This window comes from Octopus sinensis, linkage group LG4 (genome assembly GCF_006345805.1).
Source record: "Octopus sinensis linkage group LG4, ASM634580v1, whole genome shotgun sequence".
In the NCBI taxonomy this organism is placed as follows: Eukaryota; Metazoa; Mollusca; class Cephalopoda; order Octopoda; family Octopodidae; genus Octopus; species Octopus sinensis.
In genome coordinates, this window is record NC_043000.1 from 57,188,887 (window position 1) to 57,212,211 (window position 23,325).

Genomic DNA, 23,325 nt, shown 5'->3' on the forward strand with positions numbered 1-23,325 from the left:
TTACTGTGGAATGTTATCTCTTTCAATTCATTGTATTCCCTCCTTGCTAGTTATTTGTTCCTTCTATGCTGCTTGCTCTCCCTTCCCATGCTAATTCCCCACCATTCTTGCTGTTTTCAGTTTCACTTGTAATGCTATGTTTTCCACAAGGGAACAGACATCAGTCTGTGTAGTTTCTCTGTTTCACTACAACACATTAATGCAATGAAACATAAAGTTGGGCATAATTCATCTTTAAAACAAAAATATCTCAGAAGTATGAAATAGACTAAATATATAGAAAATATATGGGAAAATTTTAAATATTAAACCATATTAGATGATGGGTTGAGATAGTCTGGTTGTTAAAATAATACGTTACTCTCATATTTTATGATATGAGAGAAAAAATAATCTTAAAAGACATATGAAAAAATTGCATACTAGTAGAATTCATGAAAAACTCCAACCAGTGCAGGAGATTGTTTATTTACTAATTTGATCTGCTTAATGTAGCGGCCATGTTTCTTTCAACAAACGCTCTTTACTATCATTGATATGTGGGCCACATGCACCAGGATAACATTCCCAAAATACTGACAACAGCTGAAACACCAGTTGAAATAAAGACCGAAATTCAACTCAGAGAAATATATGCAGATATTTTACACATGCAGGCCTTCATCTCAAACTAGGCACAATAAATACTTATTTCTGATTTGTGAATATTCAGCTGGTACTCTAATAAACAAAAGTCAATAAAAGAATACATACATGTATGCATGCACACACACACACACACACACACACACACACACACATAGTCAATGTTTATGACATGTAGGAGCATGTCATAACACTTTTAAGTCATAACACCTATGGTTTTATGTATTCACTCAATTATAGCTCATTTCTTTTCTTTTTACTATGTGTATTGTTTAAGCAACAAACATGTGTGTGTGTGTTACACAAATAGTATAAATGGTGGAGAGATTGAGATTTGTAGCTTACAGTGTATAAACATTTGAATTTACGAAGAGCCAGAAAAAGTATTTAGTATTTGTAGAGCTTTTTCATTTATTTGAAGATGAGGGTTCCTCTCTGTTGCTTCTCTCTGAGTTTTTCATCTCGATTTTTAAAGAAATGAAAAACCAGATGAGATGGTCCACAAACTTTATTGAACACTGGAAAAGTTATGTAATTTAATATAAACGCTTAGTAAAGTACTCTGGAATTACTTTGTATTATCTCAATAAGAACCCTTTCAGTTGTGTATGTATGTATGCTGGCATCGACTACATTCAGATGGTGCTTTTTATGTGCCACCGGTACGGGGAGCCAGTCAGGCAGCACTGGCAATGGCCCACACATGAATGGTGCTTATTGCTTGCCACCTGCACAGGAGCCAATCTGCTGGCACTGGCATTGGCCACAACTACAATTTCCATTTTGATTTGATTGAGATTCTGATTTTGATTTTACTTGACTCAATAGTCTCCTCAAATTTACTAGTTTTATTATCCTTTTATGTTCTAGTTACTTTATATTCAAACTCTCATGGCTTATTGCTATTTATAATAAAGTTTTCTTTTTCCCCACCAGCTGCAGAAGCGAGTTCTAGAGATCTCTAGATGTCTTGGAAGGTTACCATAAGGTATATATACTCATATTTTTCTTATATGTGTATATTTGAAATTCGTTCTTTCCACATATTTAGTTCACATACACATAGTCATTAACTTCAACTTATTTCTAATTTGTTCGGATCATTTTCAGTGAATAAATGCCTTCATTAAATGAATTAAGATGTATCTCAAACTTCATGTGTTTAATAACATAAACCACTTCTTGCTACTTTAAGTAAATGTATATTTATGCTTTGTTTTGTAATTGAAACTATAAAATGTTTTATATTATAAAACATATGATTTTGTTTGAATGCAATGCAGTATAACATCAATACAAAGATATACCATATCACAACCATGTCAAATTCTACTGTGACCTCCCCATTGAATTTTTTAAACTCTATTGTTGCATTTTAATAAGACTATCAAACTATTTTAGAAAGTAGTGTTTTGACAATGTTATATTTTAACGCTTTTAACTCTGTGTGTTATACATATATATATATAAATATGTATGGTGATTGCAATCGCTGTCGTGCTGTTTAGGTGTGTTAAAGACAGTTACATTTCCATTCATGGCATATTTGCCAACACTCTAATATTACATGCAAGAAAATATCAAACAGATATTTATTATTAAAAAGATCAGTCAGATTAAATATTTTATATTTGCTTTCATTTTTGTTGCTTGTATCCATTTATCTCTGCTATTGATCTAATATATCGACACTTTGAGCTTAGCAAAATACATTAAGTTTATGTGTTTTGGGAGAATTCATTGAGTGGATGGGTTGCAGTGGTGGTTGAGGGGAGCTGTCATACTTTAGAAAATCGACCATTCTGTTATATGAGAGATGTCATAAAATGCTGGTTTAGTAATGCAGTTTCAATGGAACACTCACATATAATATTCTTCAGATCTTATGTTCTGCTTTGTCCTTTGTTCTTCACCAGTCCCAACTTCTCTCCACTGCATTGTTCAAGCAAATTAAATAGGATGAGCCAATGAACGAGCCTCAGCTTTTCAATTTGCTAGAAATAGCAGTCAAATTTCCATTAACTCTCACCTTACTATCTTCAAATAAAGAGACACATTAAACAATGTAGTTTTGTAATTATTCAAAAAGAGGGATTGATCATGGCTGGAGTGACTTTGATCATATATCTGCTCAACCAGGAATGCCTGTATCAAAGTAATTAGTAGGAAAGTTATAGATATACTATTGCCTACTGCCTATAACCAGTAACAAAATGTGACTCTCAGTTGTTGCTTCAGAAAATTTTAGAAAAACATTTGACTAGTTTCATAACAGAAAACAATAAACCTATAAAAATGTAATTGGTTTGTGTAATTATTATCATTTTCAATAAGAGAGCCTTGAATTAACAGAATTGATATAATGACATACAAAATGATTTGCATATGTAGTTCATTTCAATTTTCAGAGTTCAGTCGTCGCTAAGAGGTACTTTGGTTTCATATTTCAAGGTTTACACAATAAGTGCCAATTATGTACAGCTGTCCACAAATTTGAGTTTTTGTGCCTATATTAAAAATTGTTCTTGTCATTGCCATTATTGTTGATAAGGAAGGGCAATCAGTTTTTTTCTGTTTAGTGACTATGGCAAAAGAAGTGGTGTGGTTGACTCATTAGAAAGGGTCAAAGACAGGCATCTTCCTCTCTGGTCAAGTTCTCATGAATTTCTTCAAATGCCACTGTACCACAAAGATGGCTTAGGGTATGAGATTGACAAAGCTGAATGAGTCTACTCTGAATATACTTTTCTAGGGAAGAAAGAACCTAAGAGAGGGCGGCTTCAATGCCTTAGATGCGGCAGAGTAGTAATTCAGGTCTTTGTGTAGGATTTTCCCTTAAATTACCTTAGATAGTCTTTCTTACCTGTTGGGAAATTTTTCTTGTTGAATATTTTAGTTGAATTTTTTATTTTTATGTCCTTTATTTTTGTTGATTTTTCTTCTTAAAAATAAAAGTTCTAGTAGGTATGAGCTTCCAGAAAAGTACACTTTCATTAACATGATTTGCTCTGGTGTGTACTCTCCTTTAACATTTTTTTTTCTGAAACCCAGGATAATTAGTAACAGCCTCTGTATCAGCACTGGTAGCTTCAAACTTTTGGCTTTTTTCAAAAATTAGAATCATGCTTATCTGCATGATGTCGAGTTTTATGTTCTATCCATACACCCAAGAGCCATAGCATTATTAGTATCACATTAGATCTATAAAAAAATGAGTTCCAATCAGTTAACAGAGTAGCTTCTTGAGTGCTTTAGTGTTTCATATTTTGGTAATGTGACTGATTTTTTTTCTTCTGCATCAAACCTTTTTAAAACATCAAGTTTCATAACCATGCCAATCCTTTTACATTTCTTTTTTGCACTGCTACCTTCAATTCTACTTGATAGCTTCTTTCTAGACATCTTGAATGGTAGGTAAATCCAGCAGCAGCTGCAGTCAACACTTATCTGCTACAAATATGTACCACCTGAGAAAAATAGCATCAAGAAAGAACTGTTTTGTAAGAGCAAAAAATTCTTATGTTATGTTCCTATGGATGTAAGAATGGAAATGGGAAAATGAAGGGGTAAAAGAGTGAGATGCCTTTTCACCTCTTACATGAGCCATAAAAACTTCACACTCTACTCACACATACACACACATGGCAAATAAAACACACATACATACCATTGTGTTGACATAAAACACATGTGGCTAGAGATATTGCTATAATGCTGATATTGTTGTCAGTTGATTATTCAAAACTGGGTATTCCTACTCACTTTGTAGTACCTTGAAGATTCACTCTGACACCTCATCACCAATTTCTTTAGCAAGAAACCTTGCTTGCTCTGGCCATTTTCTCTTAGATTGTACCCTTTTCTTCTCTTTATTCTCCTAGTATAAAGTTTGCTCTCTCCACCTCAGCTTCATAGTGTTATAAACAGCATAGTAACCTCTCTAGTGTTGATGATACAAAAAAGGCACCTAGTACACACTGTAAAGTTATTGGCATTAGGAAGGATATCCAGCTGTGGAAAGTATGCCAAAGAGACTCTGGAATAGGACACAGTCCTTGGGCCCATCAACTTCCATCAAACTGTCCAGCTTGTGACAGCATTGAACTTGGAAGGTAAATGATGATGATGAATAATGTACTAATTAACCATAGTAAGACAGGCTAGTCATGGCCAGTTTGGCTTGACTCTTGAGTCTGATCAAAGCTGACTTGAGGTTAAACAATAAAAACAACTACCACCTTAAATTTAATTAAGGTATTAGACCAAAACAAAACTCCTGCCTACATGTTTGTGCTGTAGAATACCATTATTTCACATCCACTTTCCATGATGGCATGGGTTGGATGGCACACAATAGGGTTTAGTTAATCCTGCAAAGATTCTTGCTTTATTCAAAATTGTTTATTAAATTAACGCTGTTGCTATTATTGATTTTCTTGGGGATTCTATTGCTTCCTGTTGTAATAAAGAAAGTTCCTGATATAATCCTTTAAACAATTTAAAAAAGACATATATTGCTATAAGCCATACATTGTTTGGTGCCAGAAGATACAAGGGAATTCCCTATAGGAGTATGTGGTATGTATGACTTGTAGAAATCTAATAGCTCTAAGTGTTCCAGCTTGGTAGGCATAAAAGAACAACTCACTTTCTTCTGAATAAATAAATGATGGCATTCTAAAAACAGAGAATAAAAGTCTATTGACAAGTGTTCAGAAGGACAGATGGCTTTTATAATAGAAATATCTTTCAGATGGTTCACTTTTGGTTTAGTCCTTTAGTATTTAAACTGGTCATATATGGCCCAAATATTCTACCTGTTTTATGTTCAAACTGGTCAAATCTGGCCTTTCCCACCTAACCTACAATATTATTCTAAAAATAAGCATTGAAAACTGCAAGGTAGCATATGATTACTTCAAAACAATGTGAATAAATAAGCATTATATTTGACAGAGTAATCTGAATGCTAAAGGATTAATTTTAATCCTTATATGGTAGCTGATGCTGGGTTGCATCAGAAAGAGTAAATTCTATATAAGTTTTAGGGTTTACTGTGACGGTAAACTTAAATTTTCCTCATTAACAACAGGGGATCCCAAAAAGCAGTAGGAATTTGATATGGCTTTACATTAAACTAAGCTTGTTCCAAAGATTTAGCCTACTAGATGGTATTATCCAGAGTAAAGGTATTGTTTTCTGGTAATTTTGTCCTGATAGTGGTTTGAACATATTCTACATACAAAGAACTCTTTATGAAAAGTGATTTTTGTTTTCTGTTTAAACTTTAAAATCACATTTATAACTTACTCTAATTTATAATTAAAATTTGTAGAAATGATCTATTGTTTGGAATCTCATAGAAAGAAGGTATCTGGTATATATTTCATTTGGTATTTTCACTTAATGCTTTAAAATAACAAGAAGAACCTTGCGTAATATTTGCTGCATTACCCTCAATATAAGAAGAAAATGTCTGGTTTGTTAGGATGAAGGTTAAGACTATTAATTGTTAGTAAATATTTGCATCCCTTTATTCTATAATTTAAACTTCTTACCAAATTGAGGAAAGTTGGAATGTCAAATTAATCTTATGTTGTTCATTTTCATTCATTAATTTAAATTGATTAAACTGTTATAATGAAGGGAATTCAGCACTTTATTTATTTAGGAGTGGATTTTTATCTTTTGAACATCAGAGATTCAGAATCTTGAGAGGGGAAAATTCAGAAACTATATATGATGTTTCTGTGATCTTGTAAGTAAAGGCATATGTAGACAGCATCATAGAACATCCTGCACAGGGTTCAGTCTTGTCCAGGGGATAACTAAGATTAAGCACAAGCATGGTTGTGAGGTTAAGAAGCTCACTTTGCAGCCACATGACATCAGGTTCAATCCTCTTGCATAGCACCTTGGGGAAGTGTGTTCTACTGTAACACCAGGCTAACTAATGTCTCGTAAGTGAATTTGATAGATGGAAACTGTGTGGAAACCTGTTGTGCATATGCGTGTGTGTTTGTGTTTGTCTGTGCACTCCCCACTACTTGACAACTGGTGTTGGTTTGTTTACATCCCCATAACAGAGGTTTAGCAATAGTGACTTATAGAATAAGTACCAGACTTTAAAAAATAAGTACTGGGTGTAATTTGTTTGACTTAAAACCTTTCATGGTAGTGCTCCAGTATGGCCTGAATCTAATGACTGAAACAAGTAAAAGATATAAAAGATATTTAATTTGTATATGGATTGTATAATTACATTTTCATTCTTAACAAATTGAAACAATAGCCTTATAAATTTTCTGATTCTGAAACAATACAAATTAATGCTTTTCATTATTGAATACATTAATTCTGTTATTTTGAAAACTAACCCTATTTAAATATGAAATCGATCAATTATCCAGTTATATCTAATTTCAACTACAATAACATTACAGCCTTGATCAAAACACTATGAGAAGCTATCCTTTCATTATAGGCTTTTGGTTGGAGCTTTGATCAACAAGTACAAAGATGCAAGCATTCTTTCATGTAGACATGTATTTGAGAATAGTGTAAGCACCTACTATCTCTTACTCCGATACATTGTTCAGTGCTAAAAGTGATGAATACAATTATTGATAAGAGTGATAATCTATTTTTGGTTTTTATAACATACTAAAGTTCTTGATGAGAGAGTGTGTTTGAATTAGTTTGTTCATGGTTGGATAGCAACTTGCAGATTGTGTGTGTATGTTGGTTTGTTCCTGAATTTCACATTGTTCTTATGTCTGCCTTTGAATCTGTTGTTGTGCCTGCCTGTCAGCCTTTCTCTGCTTGTGTTATATATACATACGCACGTACAGACTGATGTAATTAGTTTTAATTTATGAATAAATGTTTGTCTATAGTTTTAAATCAGAATTTATGAACTTCCTTTCCAAAACAAACGTGTGTATGTTGTATCTTACAATATATGTAATCTACAGTCATTATGCAGTGTCTATTTTTTAATTATCTCACTAAGAAGATTGGATTTTTGCTGCTTATTTGTATTGTTGGTGTTTTTTTTTTTTGTTTTTTTTACTCTTCATATTGACCTATAAAATATCATGTAGCCAAACTAACCAAAAGACTGAAGTACATAGTCTGACCAGACAGCCAAAACAATAGTGTTTGCCAGCAAGAAAACAATGACTAATGTTTGGATGTCTTTCAGTTTTGTATTTCAATTCAGTCTTTACTCTAAATGCTTTACTAATTATTTGCTTATCTCCTTACATAACACATAAGCACATCAAATACATGATTTCATTAGTTGCTTTTGTTGTCATTAGGGTTTAGAAGCCAGGTCAGCTCTAATTAAATCTATAATCAAAGGTGTTTCCTCTGTTTACTCTCCTTATCTATTTAGGACTACATAGTATAAGGCACTATTTCCATTTTTTCAGATGCTAGAGTCTGATTTGGGCTGATCTGACTGCTATTTCTAGTGAGGCAATCGACCATGTAGACAGGGTTCATTATTACATTGGTTCATTGTTTGATCAAATCAGTGTATCTAAAACTGAGTTAAATCAAAAGTTTTGGATGTTAACAGATTTTTTTCTTATTCAATTCTTAATTCTGTTCACTCAACATGAAACATTGAATAACAAAAAGGAAAAAAAAATGGGAAGATGTTCCATGCATTTATTATCCTTCAAGTTAATGGGGATTATCCACTTAACATAGATTACATAACACCTTTTAATTACTTAGCTTGTATATTTTAGATTTATCTGTTGGTTTAAATTAATTATCTATCAACATAATTGGGTGACATGATAGCTGACACAATATGCAAATTAGCTAGTAACACTCAAGATTAATTATCAAGCAAGCTGAGCTATTTGAGCAGGAGTTCAAGGCCATTTTCTTCACAATTTGTTCTGTGCTGTAAGGTGATATAAATTAATTCTATTTTGATATACTTCAAAAGTGGTAAGTGATTCATTAGAGAAGAAAGCAAGTACATTGATTCGCAATGATCTGGAGTATCAATGACATATGGTTGAACCAGAATTGTTGATGAAAGATTTTGAGGGGCATCCTTAATCATAGCTTAGACTCATGTGCATGTTACTTCACTCACTGCACACACACACACGACAAAGAACCCCAAACAATAAATAAATAAAAAGCAAGATAAGTTCATGATTGAAATTATTAGTTTGATGCTCGAGAAGTGTGGGCTGTTGCCCCATCTAGATAAAACCAAACATTGTCCCTATTGTGAAGTTCATTCAGTTTGGGTTTCAGGAAAGTCTCTAGCATCACACAATATCAATCAGAGTTCACAGTCACTGTAACATTGTTTTCTTCGAAGAAGTATAGACACCAAATGTCAAATTCTGCTACTGCACACCATACAATGCAAGGGGCATTTGTACAAGTCATGAGGGTCGTTCCTGACCCAGTATTGGAAGTTTTGCTTATTCATGCTGCCACATAGGTGAAAAAGAGCTTTGTTGCTGAACAACACAAGAACTGCACGGGGAGGGGGGCATGTTGAATTTCCAAGCACAATGCTCTGTAAGTTTCAAAGTCTCATTCACTGAGTTCTTGTGCCAAAACCACTTTGTATGGATGCATTTGCAGTTCCTTGTGAAGAATTCTTCGCAAACTTCTATTGGAAAGCCTAAAAGCAGTGGTGTGTTTCCAAGCAGAATGTTGTGGAGAATGCTGAGCCCTTACTGCTGCCACATTTTCTGGAGTTCTGGCAGTCCGAGGTCAACCAGTTGACTTTCATTTCAATACTGAACCACTAGCATATATATATATGTATGTGTATATATATATATATATATACATACATACATATGTATACACACACATTTCCTGTTGTATTTTAGTAGAATCATTAAAGCATAGGATAGAAAAACTTGTTTTTGTTCCGGCTCTCTGCATTCTAAGTCCAAATCCCACTAATGTCACTGTGTTTCATTATTTCCTGGGTTGATAAATAGTTATCGTTGGTGCTCCCCATCTCATTATCCTTCTTTTTCAATTATTAACTGTGTGTTGCACCATGAGAATGGTCTGGAGAGAACTACTCTCAACAGCTCTTTCACAGAAAGGAAGAAGAGCTGAGTGAGAGGCTGATAATTCTTTTCTCATAGGTATGCTGCTAGAACTGTTTTAGAGCAAATTGATATAGGATACAGTACAAAATAAATATAGGATATGGGCATGGTTATGTGGCTAGGAAGTTTGCCTTGTATCCATGTCATTTCAGGTTCAGTCCCACTGTGTGACACCTTGGACATATACCACAGTTTTGGGTTGACCACTGTCTTAGCAGATGGAAATTTGTATTTGTGTGAGTTTGTACATGTCTTTATTTGTGCATACTGGTGTTAATACTTGTAAATTTCCTTAAGGGAAGTAACCTGAGTGAACTTAGCTATTTGATAAATAGAGAATTATAAAATGAGGACTGTATTCAGTATTGGGGTTGATATAACTGATGAAAACCTTCTGAAGTTGGTACACTATTGGTTACAGTCAAAAAGAAAAAAAAAAGATATATAGATACACACTAAGAGATACATACTATTTCAACATGTAATTCTCTGTTCAGAAAACAGTCTTCTAAATAGATTATTTTGATATTATGCTGAAGTTTATTTCATTCTATCTTTGCCACTTGTTCTATTTAATCGCTGTGTTCCATATATTTTTTTCTTTTTCCTTTCTCTATCCTTATTGATTTAACAATCCAACAAACATCTCCATTCACTCTTCAACTATTTGTTATTCTCCACTCTTTGTATTGACCTGTAATAATTGCTAATTCGAAACACTGCAGTAGATTTTGCTAAAATCAATATAGTATTTGTATACAGTCTGTCAATTCTCTTCTCTCTTTTTCTGTCTCTGTTTTTCCCATTATTATTAAATATAGCCTAATTGCAACCAATCTATAAACATTGAAGAGAAAGAGACCAAATGATAGTTTTTCCTTTGTTTTGGGGGGATTTTTTTTCCTTAATTTTTATCATCACATTGAAATAAATATCAGTTAATAAATGCAGTCATGTAATAATTAATCTATTACTCTCTTTAACTATTTTGTTTAACTGAATATTTGCAAAATGAATTAATATTAGTTAATTCCATTTCATCAACTTTTATGTATTACATAGACCTGAAATCACAAATTTAATTCAGTAATTTTTTTTTAGTTCATATTTAATAAAAGTAAAATAAAACAAATTAGACTTTTGTTTGAAATATTTGATAAAAATAAAATGTTTTCATAAATGAAATGAAAACAAAAAAAAAGATTAAAAACATTGTTTAAAAATTGGTATTTAAATTCAAAGTTTCAATTTAAAACAATGATTTAAAAAAAAATTTTATTGCTTAAAATTGATTTCCAATTATCTTATTGATTTTCATTTTAAGTTTGAATCACAATTTCAGATTTCATCTTTCCTGATTTTAGTTCTTGAATACCTTTTCACTTCCATAGAATTGAAATTTTGATCCATTGTCTTCATTTTAGGCATTAAAAACAATATCTAGGACATTTAACTGTACTAATCATTATGTAGAGTAGCTGTAAAAGTTATATAACATGTTCCTAATATTTTCCATTTTCAACTTCACAGGGTCAAACTTTCTTGGTAGTTTTGCAATAGAGTTTGTAATGTATCTGACTTCAGTGCTCTAATTTCTTGTTGAACATAATTCTCCAGTCTCTGGAGTGTTTGGGGTTTGTTTACATCAGCTCTTTCTTTAAGATAACTCTTAGAGGGGGAAAAACATGTGGACAGTCAAATTTGATGACTGAAGAAGTCAGTTTTAAAATGGAAAGTGAATTTTGCACTATTATATAAATAAGTAAACAATGGGATCCAAGGAAACTATTGATGTTCTACATTAACAATTGATAGTTATTAACAGTATAAAATGGAATAAATTGGTTTACTGTGATGAAGAATAAAAGTTTAAATTTTTAAGTAGAATTCTTTTTTCAAATGAACGGTACCACTTGAAACATTAGACTTGTCCTCTTAAACACAACAAAACAATTTATTCTCCTTTTTAACCTTTTTTTTTATTACATTTATTTTACTGCTTATAGCAATATATTCAAAAAGAGTGAGTAGATAATGAATTTAGCTTGGCTTAACTGTGTTGTAAAAGCATTGATAGCCACACTAACAAAGTGCCATAAGCTAGTTGAATAGACTCAAGTTCATATCCTAGTACTATGGTGTCTGTGGCCAAGACAGTTAATTCTTAAATGGTCCAATTTACCTAACTGCAAATATGCACTCTTGATGGTAATAAGACTCTGATGTTAGCAGTGGCACCACTGTAAAAATTGATGTGCTTCACTGGTTTCTTATGTTGAGCTCAACCCCCTTCAGTGGATGTAACCAAAAAAGACGAGTTATTTTTGTTTAGTCCCAGGCAAGTCCTGATTGAGCAACTGAATCAAAGCAACTGCAGTCTTGACTATTCAGCTTTTTTACCCTAGTATATTATACATAGGACTACAGGGAATAGTTGTATTACAGATGTTATTTGAAGGAAAGTTGTCTTCTTTTTGTAGCAGGTTGAGTAACTGTGTAGAAGCTCCCTCAGTGTTATCCTATTAGTCTTTCCTGTAAGTCAAGAGAGTTGAGAGTTTCTCATCATAAAATGTCAAGTAAGTGACTTGATCATCTAACAACAGACTGGTCACTGCAAGCTAATGGAACACTTGTTAATTATAGAGTGCTGCTCCTCATTTTATTGTAATTTCACCTTTTGTTGAGTTGAGCCATTGATAGTTAAATGTATTGGACATGGATTCAATGCAGTGATGGCACAGTACAATGTTGAGATAGATGCCTAACTGATCTTTTAGCAGATTGTCTGATATCTTTTTGATTTGGCCTCCGATGATCCTGGATCATAAAAAAAGTTTAAGAATTAAAATATCAACAAACTTGAGCACTATGAAAAATCTCATTCTTAATTACTGAAATTATCAATGAAAGCAACATTAGAGAGAAATATAAAAAAATTAGGGATTTTTCCAATAATTACATAGGTTGTCCAAACACAAATCTATTTTGTAGTAGATATTACAACACAATAGATTGTGGTAGTGTCCATCGTCAGCCCTGATTTAATAAACCTGTAACATGTAGGTATTAACTAAATGACAAAATGTAATGCACAGATTCCATAATCCACCTAGTTGAAGAACATACTGCTGACTCTTGACGTGCAATGGTTTATGGTGTAAGATTCAGTATAAGGATCTTGAACTTACTACATTATCTCTTTCATTGTCCACTCTGTTCCTACATACTTGATATGGTAATTATAGACTCAAGTTAACCAAATTCAAATGGAGAGTACTTCTATATCTCAATTCTAAAATAGTTGTTCAATTAAACAGTGCTTGTAATGTTTTACAAGAAATTATAGCACCTACCTATGGTCAACAGTCTTTTCTCATGAATTTAACATGTAAAGGAACTAGTTTCCTTAAAATAGAAATATTTCACATACACAGAAAATGTAAATTTATTTTTGTGAATTGTTTTCTATAATCAGAACACAGTGAATTCAGTGCATTATTATTAAGATAGTGCATCATTGTGGACATAGCATGACCAAATGGCTCAGAAATTCATTTCACAATCAAGATGTCTTGGGTTCAATACTTCTGTATAGAATTTTGGGTGAGTGTCTTTTAACATGGCCTTGGGTCAACCAAATTCTTGAGAGTGAAATTGGGTGAGGAATACTATGCAGAAGCCTATCAGATGGATTGTACTTGTAATTCAATGGTACAGTCTTGTAACATGAATTGTACTGTACCTAAGAATTATGTTAAGGGTACATATAGCAGTGAGTTACTCAACCACTGACACACTAAACTAATGAACAAGTAATTCAGTCAAGCAAACAAGTGTATACTCATCATTGAAAAGGATAGAGACTCATTTACTTATATTTTGTAGTGCTTCATTGTATCTTATTAAGATATTTCAATTAATAGATTATTATTATTGTTATTGTTGTTGTTATCATCATCATCATCATCACCACCACCACCACCACCACCACCACCATCATCATCATCACCACCATCATCATCACCATCATCATTATTACTTCAAAGCAAGTTTGAACAATGGCTATGATTAATTCTACCTTTCATCTTCCTGTAGATTATAATATGTGTTAATTAGAGGTTTTAAAGATAAAGTAGCTGTCTAAATCTGGCACTTTTATAACTATTTCTGATATTTTGTGTCTCTGGACAGGACACTAAATTTTGCATAATGCATCACATTCAGGTTTGTGAAATAGGTACAAGATTTACAAGGAACATTACTTACAGTAATAGTATACTGTTGTACTCACTGTTGTCCTATGTGCTGTATAGAGTATAGTAGTTCATATGCTGCAGTAGAATACTGCTGTCTTGTGTAAAAGGATATTTATTTTCTCATTCTCCTATCTGTTTAATGCTATAGATTTCAAGAGCTAAGCATCATCCTAATGAGCCCCTGTGGTTTTGTGAAAATATTTATCTTTATAGTTATAGATACATCTAGTATAAGTATGTCAAATACCCTTGTGTTGTAGTTTATAAAAACTTATAGTTGAAGTGTTTTCTTAGTTTTGCAGTGAATGTTGCTCTAAAATTGTCTGATTGGAACAAAAAAAATCCATGAGAAACCATTAACTAGGAGTGATGTACTTAATCCAAAAGATTGCAAGTATAGAATATCAAATGTGTCTGTTTGAGTATGTTTGCATACAAACATACACACCTATATTGTAAATATGTTGTTTGCATTGAGATGTCTGATTATAAGAACAGTGAAGTAAAAATCTATCAATGAAAGCAATATTAATGGAGATAAAAAAGTTAGAGATTGTTCAATAATTAAATATTTTGCTTAAGTACAAATCTATTTTCATAGTAGACAGATAGTTATTGATGTGTTTTCCTAGTCAACCTTGATTGAATGCACAGGCCTATGGCATATAGATTTCAGTAGTGCAATCCACAGATTCAGTAGTCTATCTAGTTGAGGACCATACTACTGGCTCTAATATGCAATGGTTTGCTGAATGGGACTCAGTGTAGTGATCTGAAAATGCTATATCATCTTCACTGACCAGTCTGTTCTCTATACTCAGTATGTTGATTATAGGTTTGAGTCCTACAGTGAGAACATTCGGTAATGTTTCCTCAGGCCCACAGTAGGACTGAAAACCAATACTGCAAGTAAATGAAGTGCCTTTTAAGTATATACTGCTTCTGTATTTTGTAGCTGTGAGCTGTTACTACCCAAGATTACAAACGAGTCTCTTCACAGTTGTTCACTCTTCTAAAATTAGCTGCCAAATATCTTCCCACTTCTCTGCCATGTTAAGAAAGGAAACAAAACATATTGACAAATTCAGTTTAAGTAGAGAGGCTATAATTGATTGAACTTGTCCTGTATATCATTTACATCAGTAATTTAACCAGTTTTGAAAATATTAGAAGACAGAATATGATAAACATAGAATATCTAAATTCCTGTACCATTATTTTCACATTCTGCACATCTCCCAAGCCAATAAAAGAATTTCTGAGAGTTCAACCATTTTTCCCTTCTATCATACCCTAGCATCTAAAAAACAACAAAAACATATTAGATTCTTAGATGTTATGTTTGAAAAATAAAAATACTGGATGGTCACAACTTGAGTGACTTTAATCATAGGCCTTTTCAATTGGGCTTCACCTTTGATTAAAGCACCACAACGACATATATGACACTATAAAATTCTAACGATTGATTGACTAAGAGGAAACCTTTATATTGTTGCTTGATATGCTAAAACAGCAGCTGAACCTCCTTCATCACACCATACTGTCATAAAACAGACTGAAACAGACATGGCTTAAACACCTTTGATCATAGGTCTGCTTGATCAAAAAGTAAATATGCAGGCATCAGTATCGAATCGTGGACCAAAGAAGTAACATGAAATGCATGTGTCTTTACCGAGAGCATCAGCATACTTTAAAATACCAATATTATATGTTAATGACACAGGCTTTGCTTGTAGGAAAAAAATAATCATAATGAAATTAAAACTCAAGAATTCCAACAGCTTCCTGTTCAATCATCTTCAAACCCACCAACTACTTTTAAAAAATTTTTTAGTTTCTAATTTCTTACAGGTGGAAAAGATTCATGTCTTGTCTTTGGTACAGGTATGTGTGTGGAAGGGGCATTATTGTTTTTCTTTTAGTAGTAGTAGTTATTGTTCTGTGCTGTCTTTGTGATAAGATGAAGGGGGGGGGGACAAGAAATCGCGAATCAATTATAATTATAGTAATCTTTTCAACTATAGGCACAAGGCCTGAAATTTAATGGGACAGAACTAGTTACTTACATTTCCTACTTATTTTTGATAGATTGGTAGAATTGTTGAAGTATCAAACAAAATACCCTTCAGTATTTAACTATGACCCTTTATGTTCTAAGTTCAAATCACTTTGAAGTCAACTTTGCCTGACATTTTCTCAGGTTGATAAATAAAGTACCAATCAAGTGCAACAGTCAGTATAACTGATTTTTCTTTTCCTCTCCTACTCCAAATTTTCTGGTCCTGAGTCTGTATATGAAATTATTATCATCGATTTTCTGTTTACCTCTCCTGTTTCTCCTACTTCCCTTAAAAAAACTTAGCAATATAAATATATAAATAGTAAATAAACATACCTTACATATTCAGTTTAATTTAGAGAAAATAAAGTGTTAATATTTATTATGTAGGTAAGGCAGTGAGCTGGCAGAATCATTAGAATGCTGGGCAAAATGCTTAGTGGAATTTCATCTGTCTTCACGTTCTGAGCTCAAATTCTGTCAAGGTCAACTTTGCTTTCATCCTTTCAGGGTTTTAGGAAGTACCAGGGTTGGCAAAATAAGTAATTGACTTACCCCTCGCCCTAAATTGCTGGCATTGTGCCAAAAATTGAAATCAATATTTATTATGTAAGTTAAGGGGGTTATATTCTGAATGCCATACATATGCAAGAAAAAAATTCTTAATTGAAATTTCCCTTTTAGTTTGAGTATATAAAACAAAAACCCTAGTAGCAATTGTGAGTGACTCACAGAAGAAAAAGGGGAGATCATTTCAAGAAGAGTTATAGGCACAGGTATGGCTGTGTAGTTGAGAAGCTTGCTTTAAAACCACATCGCTTCAAGTTCAGTCTCACTGCATGGCACCTTGGAAAAGTGTCTTCTATAGTGCTAGTCTAACTAACATCCTGAGCATGAATTTGGAGGACAGAAACTGTGCAGACGCCATTTGCGTGTTTGTGTGTGTATTGTTCATGTTTCACTAGTGTTGTTTTGTTTAATATTCCTGTAACTTAGCAGTCAACAAACGGAAACCAATAGAATAAGTATTAGATTTTGAAAATATGTACTGAGGTCGATTTACTCGACTAAACCTTTCAAGGCAATGCTACAGCATGGCCACGATCCAATAACTGAAACAAATAAAAGAATAAAAGGATTAACTTTTAAGGGTTGTCACTAGGTTTTTCTTTACTTTCTCCAACTTGGAGGTAAATTTCAAGAAAGAATTTTTAGTGTACTGTTGTAATGTAATTTGTTTAGTACAATAAATAAAATAACCAAACAACAGTAAAAACAATGTAACAAACTAACAAATCTCTTTACAAACCAACAATCAATATTCCAAGCAAACTAGCCAACCAACGCCTTCCAACTTCACTACAAACTAACACAAGCTTCACTTGACTATAAACTCTGAACTTCTGAACTCACTCGGATTGTTACTATTTATACATTACTTGGACCACTCTATCTCTCACAAAGGGGTGTCATAACTCTCATCACAACATCTCTCCTTTTGAGATTTCAACTACTGTGAGAAAGTGGAATTTTTCCTTTTTTTCTCTTCCAGCACCTCTCTTCTTTTTTTTTTTTAGCTGTTGTATCATAATTGTTGCCCGACTTTTAAGCTAGTATTGCTTGTTGCACACAGCACTTTTTCTTTTCATTATATTAAGCACTCTTGATAGAATTCTTGTTGGGATTTTTTTTTCTTTTCCTTTTTTTGAAAATTTAATATCTTTTTTGTTTAGGTATTACTTCCAGATATTCAGTCTGTTTTCATTTTCTGAAGCTAGTTCTACAGGGTTCAATATAACTCAGTGCTAGCTCTTCAAACATATATTATTCTTCATTCCTCTGTTCTTCTTTATGTCTAATCTTTAACTTCTGCCATGGACTGTAAAGTTAGATCTCGGTTTGCTTGTTCCAATTTAGAAAGAATTCTTACCCAGATTTGTGTATCTTTGTTTGTTGTGAGGCCTTGTACGAAAATAAGACACTAGAACATCTCAGGTGTAAGTTCTTTGAGTTTAAAACTTTCACACATTCTGTTGACTGTTCCTGCGTATTTGATAAAATCATCATTCTATTTTTTCATTATATTCCAACACTCCATTTGAGTGTTAAATAGAGAAGTTCTATCACCAAATATGTTAAAAAGTAATTTTATTGTTTCTTTAAAACAAATTTCATTGGGTATTTTGGGCAATATGGAATTACAGTAATGTTCATACTCTAATGGAGCTACTTTTCACCATAACAATCTCACTTTTTGTTTGTCTGACCATGATTTGCAATCTTGCTTTAAAATCACCTCATACCTTCTGTAGTATGATGCAAAAAGTTATACCCTCCTCTGGGTTATAATTCATTAATCGAGTTTGAAATGCAGTCTGCCAAAAACAAACTTACCTAATTTCTGGGCTTCTTTGAATATAGCTCCAATAATTGTTGTTGTAATTGCTTCTGAAACTCCTGTTGCTGCTCTTATTATTGCCTTTGCAACTGTACAATGGAAGCTAATAGGTCTTCCATTATTTAACAAGTTGTATCACAAACAAATTGTTAAATAACTTACGTGAGATTCAAAAACCTCATTGCCAGATGTAACATGATTTGTTATTTACCATAAATAAGAATGGCGGTACCCCAGCATGGCCACAGCTCGTGAGCTGAAATTAGATAAAATTAAAAAAAAAAAATAATAAATAAAAAAAAAGATAAATAACCAGACAAATCTATTTACGAACCAACAATCAATATTCCTTGCAGACTAACCAACCAATGTCAACTGACTCCACTGTGAACTAATACGAACTTCACTCAGCTCCAAACTCTAAACTTCTGAACTCACTTGGATCATTACTAGCTATACTCTACTTGGATTAGTTTATCTCTCACAAGGAGGCATCATAACTCTCATCACAACATGTACATATTTCTGTACATTATACCTTTACTAACTGACTTACCTAAATTCATGACATTGACCTATTCAATTTATTTCTCTTAAGTTCATTTTATTTTTCAATTATAAATATTATTTCTACTTGATTTGGACACATTCAAAATATTGCATTGAATGTAGTTAGTACAGAATAAACAAATATATATTACACTTTAGATATTTAATATTCTGCTTGTACACACACACACACACACACCACACACACACACACACACTGGCCAGCCTCTGCCAGTTTTCTTCCTATTTGGCAGCAAATTTGCTTTACTTCTGACCTACCTGTCTGGAATAGCTAAATGAACAGCAAACAAACAAAAAAAACTCTATATTACACTACATCATACATAGACACACCCCATACACTACCAAATTCTATAAATCAACAACCCCTAACTAGTTTAGCAATGCAGCTGCAATACAGGTTATGAGAAGGTGGCACTATCAACAAGAAGGCTGTACCAATAATAATAACAACAACATAAGGATATTCAATTGCAAGAGATTCATCTGTACTAACAACTGTTATAAGAAACCATTTCTTTAGATTAGCAACTGAGTTAACGTGCAACAGGGGAATTGGCCCTGTTGGTAGCTTAACCATCACACTGAATCTGTTCTAATCTTAGACTTTATCAGTTAAACACACTTAAGTTTCTCTCTCTCTCTCACACGCACACACACACACACACACACACACACACACACACACACACACACACACACATCCTATTACATAGGATCAGAACCTCTGGGAAGCATTCTCTTCAAACCCATATACCAGTATTTTCTTTGACCTTGGCTCTAAAGCATTCCTGAAAACAAAACCTTCCAGCCATGTCTGACATCAGAATATTCTGGCTAAGCCATGCAATTATGAACTACACTCAAGAATTATCACCTGCAAACTGAAGCCTTTAGGCAAGAAGCACCATCCTAGCATGCGTTCACACCACCTTCTGATAAAGGTGATAAAAACTCAAGATAAAAATTGCTTAACCAATCAAATTCTCTCTTTTTAATTACTACTATGTCCGGATACATTTCACCCTCTCAACATCATTAACATTCAATAAAATAGACCCTACACTGAACAAATGTTATTTGATGCCACTTATTACTATTACAACAGTCTCTGCTCCTAGATATTCTTAGAGCTTCTGTCACCAGGATTATTGAGATAAGGATGGAAATTATGGTTGATGCTCCATTTGCAATATCTTCTTCATAGTGCATCAAGAAAAAAAATGTTTTCACCTAATGTGGTCTAACTGTAGACATGCAACTGTCTAACCAATAACTAAACAACAGTAATTGCTTATTTCTTATTTCTTTATTGCCCACAAGGGGCTAAACACAGAGGGGACAAACAAGGACAGACAAAGGGATTAAGTCGATTATATCAACCCCAGTGTGTAACTGGTACTTAATTTATCGACCCCGAAAGGATGAAAGGCAAAGTCGACCTCAGTGTAATTTGAACTCAGAACGTAACGGCAGACGAAATACCACTAAGTATTTTGCCCGGCGTGCTAATGTTTCTGCCAGCTCACTGACTTAAACACTGTTAAACAATATGTTATTAAGCTTAGGGTGGTAGTTTAGATGTATAAGGAGTATCTTTTATCTTTTAGTTGTTTCAGTCTTTCGGCTGCTGCTGTGCTGAGGCACCATCTTGAGCTTTAGTTGAACAAATTGGCACCAGTATTTATTTTTAAGCCTGGCACTTATTCTAGCGAACTCTTTTTGCTGATTGTTGAGTGTGTGGAGGGAGGACAAACACAGACATGCACATGCACACATATGATAGACTTCTTTCACTTTCTGTCTACCAAATCCGCTCATGAAGTTGTTTGGCCCTAGACCATAGAAGAAGACACATGACCAAGGTGTCACACAGTGGGACTGAACCCCGACCATGAGGTTGGGAAGCAGGCTTCTTACCGCACAGTGATGCCAGCACCTATATTTTTTTTACTGTACCAAAAGGGAACAGGAACTCGTCTACTCATATACACAATGAAAATAAAAAACTTACTAGCAACCACTGTGACAAGGTAACTTCAACATGGTATCTTTATTTGTTAGAAGTAGCGTCCATATCTTCCTCAAATCATTCTGTGCAGTATTTCTCAATCTTTTTGATTTCATAGCCTGCTAGAGATCAAATAAACTGTTTTATAGTTAAAAATTTAGAAAAAAGATAGAGAAAATTCTTACTTCATTTTAATAATCATATGACAAAAAATTATGAATAATTCATTTTCCAAGACACTGATGAATCAACATGAATTTTCAAAAGCCTCAAATTATATTTTTTAAAATCCAGTGCACTCGCATACCCACATACCTCTTGCAATACTGCACATATTTGAGAACCATTGACCAAAATATTGTTAAGAAAAAAAAGGAAAGACAATTAAATACTGGGTAACTAGTTTTAGTTACACTATGTTTGGAAACAGCTCCAAACAAGATAGTCAGAACTGAAACATATTTATAATAGACTAGCAGTATCGCCCGGCGTTGCTCGGGTTTGTTTCGACCTGCTGGAATTGTAATTTTGAAAAGTAAAAATTTTGTGAACATTTTTCTGGTCGAAATACACCGAAAAGTGGCGACACAGCAGTGAAAAAATTGTAAAGAATAGAGATTTTCATAGAAAAAAGCATCTTTTTGATGTAAATAATTTTTGGTGTTAACATGGTCCGATTTGAATTTTATGTTCTACGGAAGGAAGAGCAACCCTTCTTCTACCATACTCTCAATTTTGGTCAACTTGCGCCGCAGGTTCTCGGAGGAGATAGTGTTAGTTGAAGGTTACCATTCTAGGTGCCTGAGTAACAACCTCGCGGATTTACAGATAAATGAATTAATTACTATTTTACAGAATAAAATTAAATAATTCTTGAAAATTAATTAATATTAATATTTTTTGAACAAAGTAAATAATTTTTAAAACTTAAATAATAATTTTTTTTACACAAACGCGAACGGGGAAAAGGGGGTGGCGAATTCGATTTACATACCTAAATTTTTTCTTTTTCATGACATTGTAGCAAAATAGTAGTGAATTATATAAATACCAGCAGTACATTTTTTTTTCTGGGGTATTTTTTTTCAACCTCGTCACATATTTGCCCCTTTCAATTTAAACAAAGTCTTAATTAAGCAATTACGGCAGCTTAGCAATGGTTTCAATACAGGCGTGACATCTGTATCTCAATTGTTCAAAACCCATCGAATTTTTTCGCACGTGATGATATCATAGTGAAAACTTTCAATTACGCGCGCTTATTTCTGTCTTTCACTCTGTCTGTCTCTTTACACACACTAACAAAAGCACTTCACTTACACACCACACTTTCTGTGTCGCACAACCCATCAAACACACACACACACTCACGCACGCACACATGTACATCAATGCTTTCGGAGTGAAATGTTAAAATATTGAGTTTTTTCGAATTTTGTCTTAATTGGTGGTAAAATTGAAAGAAATTTTTTATGGCATCACCCACTGAAGTACTCTGAAAAATCATGGGTACACTCTAATTGAAGAAATTGTGTGAGGAGTAAATCGTTATGTATTTATTTGTTTCTGTTTGCTGTGTTTTTTTATTTTTTGAGTAGTGGTTTAAATACTTTCAGTTTAGTCTTCCTCAAATCACTCTGTCGCTATTTACTTTCATTTTATTCGTTGCACACTGTGTGTGTGCGTGTGGTGTAAACCACATTAAGAAAAGCATTTGACACACACACCAGAATGTGAGTTTTCTGTAAATTTTGCTTAATTGGAGTTTAAATTTTAAAAACTGGACCTGGCATGACCCGATGCATTCTACTCTTAAAAATGCTAGGTAAATTGTAATTGAAGAAATCCTATATTGTAGATTTCTATAACTTCCAAAGGGAGGCAGATAAAATCTGCCTTTTATAATAAGAGATAGGTCTGCTCTATCATAGCTGACATTGGATTGAATAACAACAACCACTACAATGATACTGTGCGCAACAGTATATTGCTAAGTTTAGTTAGATAATTTAGATGTCTATAAAAAGTCTATAGCTTTCTTTACTGTACCAAATGAGATTTGGTGCTGTTCTAACTCCAGTTCTTCCAAATGACTAATATCCTGCCATTCACAACTGGCTTCTTTCCAGTTTACAGCTTAAATGAACTGTGCCGTGTAAAACATTTAAAACATTGTTTGAACTTCAACAATCATCATTTCACTTTACACTCTTTACACACACTCACACACATAAACATATATGCATATGTGTTTGTACACCTATGTGTGT

At 33.3% G+C, this 23,325-nt stretch overlaps 1 protein-coding gene across 2 annotated transcripts in view; it reads left to right on the top strand.

The window, feature by feature from the left end:
- Nucleotides 1-23,325, top strand: part of LOC115210882 (adenomatous polyposis coli protein-like) — a 189,793-nt gene that overhangs the window by 119,113 nt on the left and 47,355 nt on the right. For both annotated transcript variants that reach the window (XM_029779652.2, XM_029779653.2), the window contains exon 3: nucleotides 1,582-1,633. The gene's annotated coding sequence lies outside the window, so the exon portion shown is untranslated. The remainder of the gene's footprint in view (nucleotides 1-1,581; nucleotides 1,634-23,325) is intronic.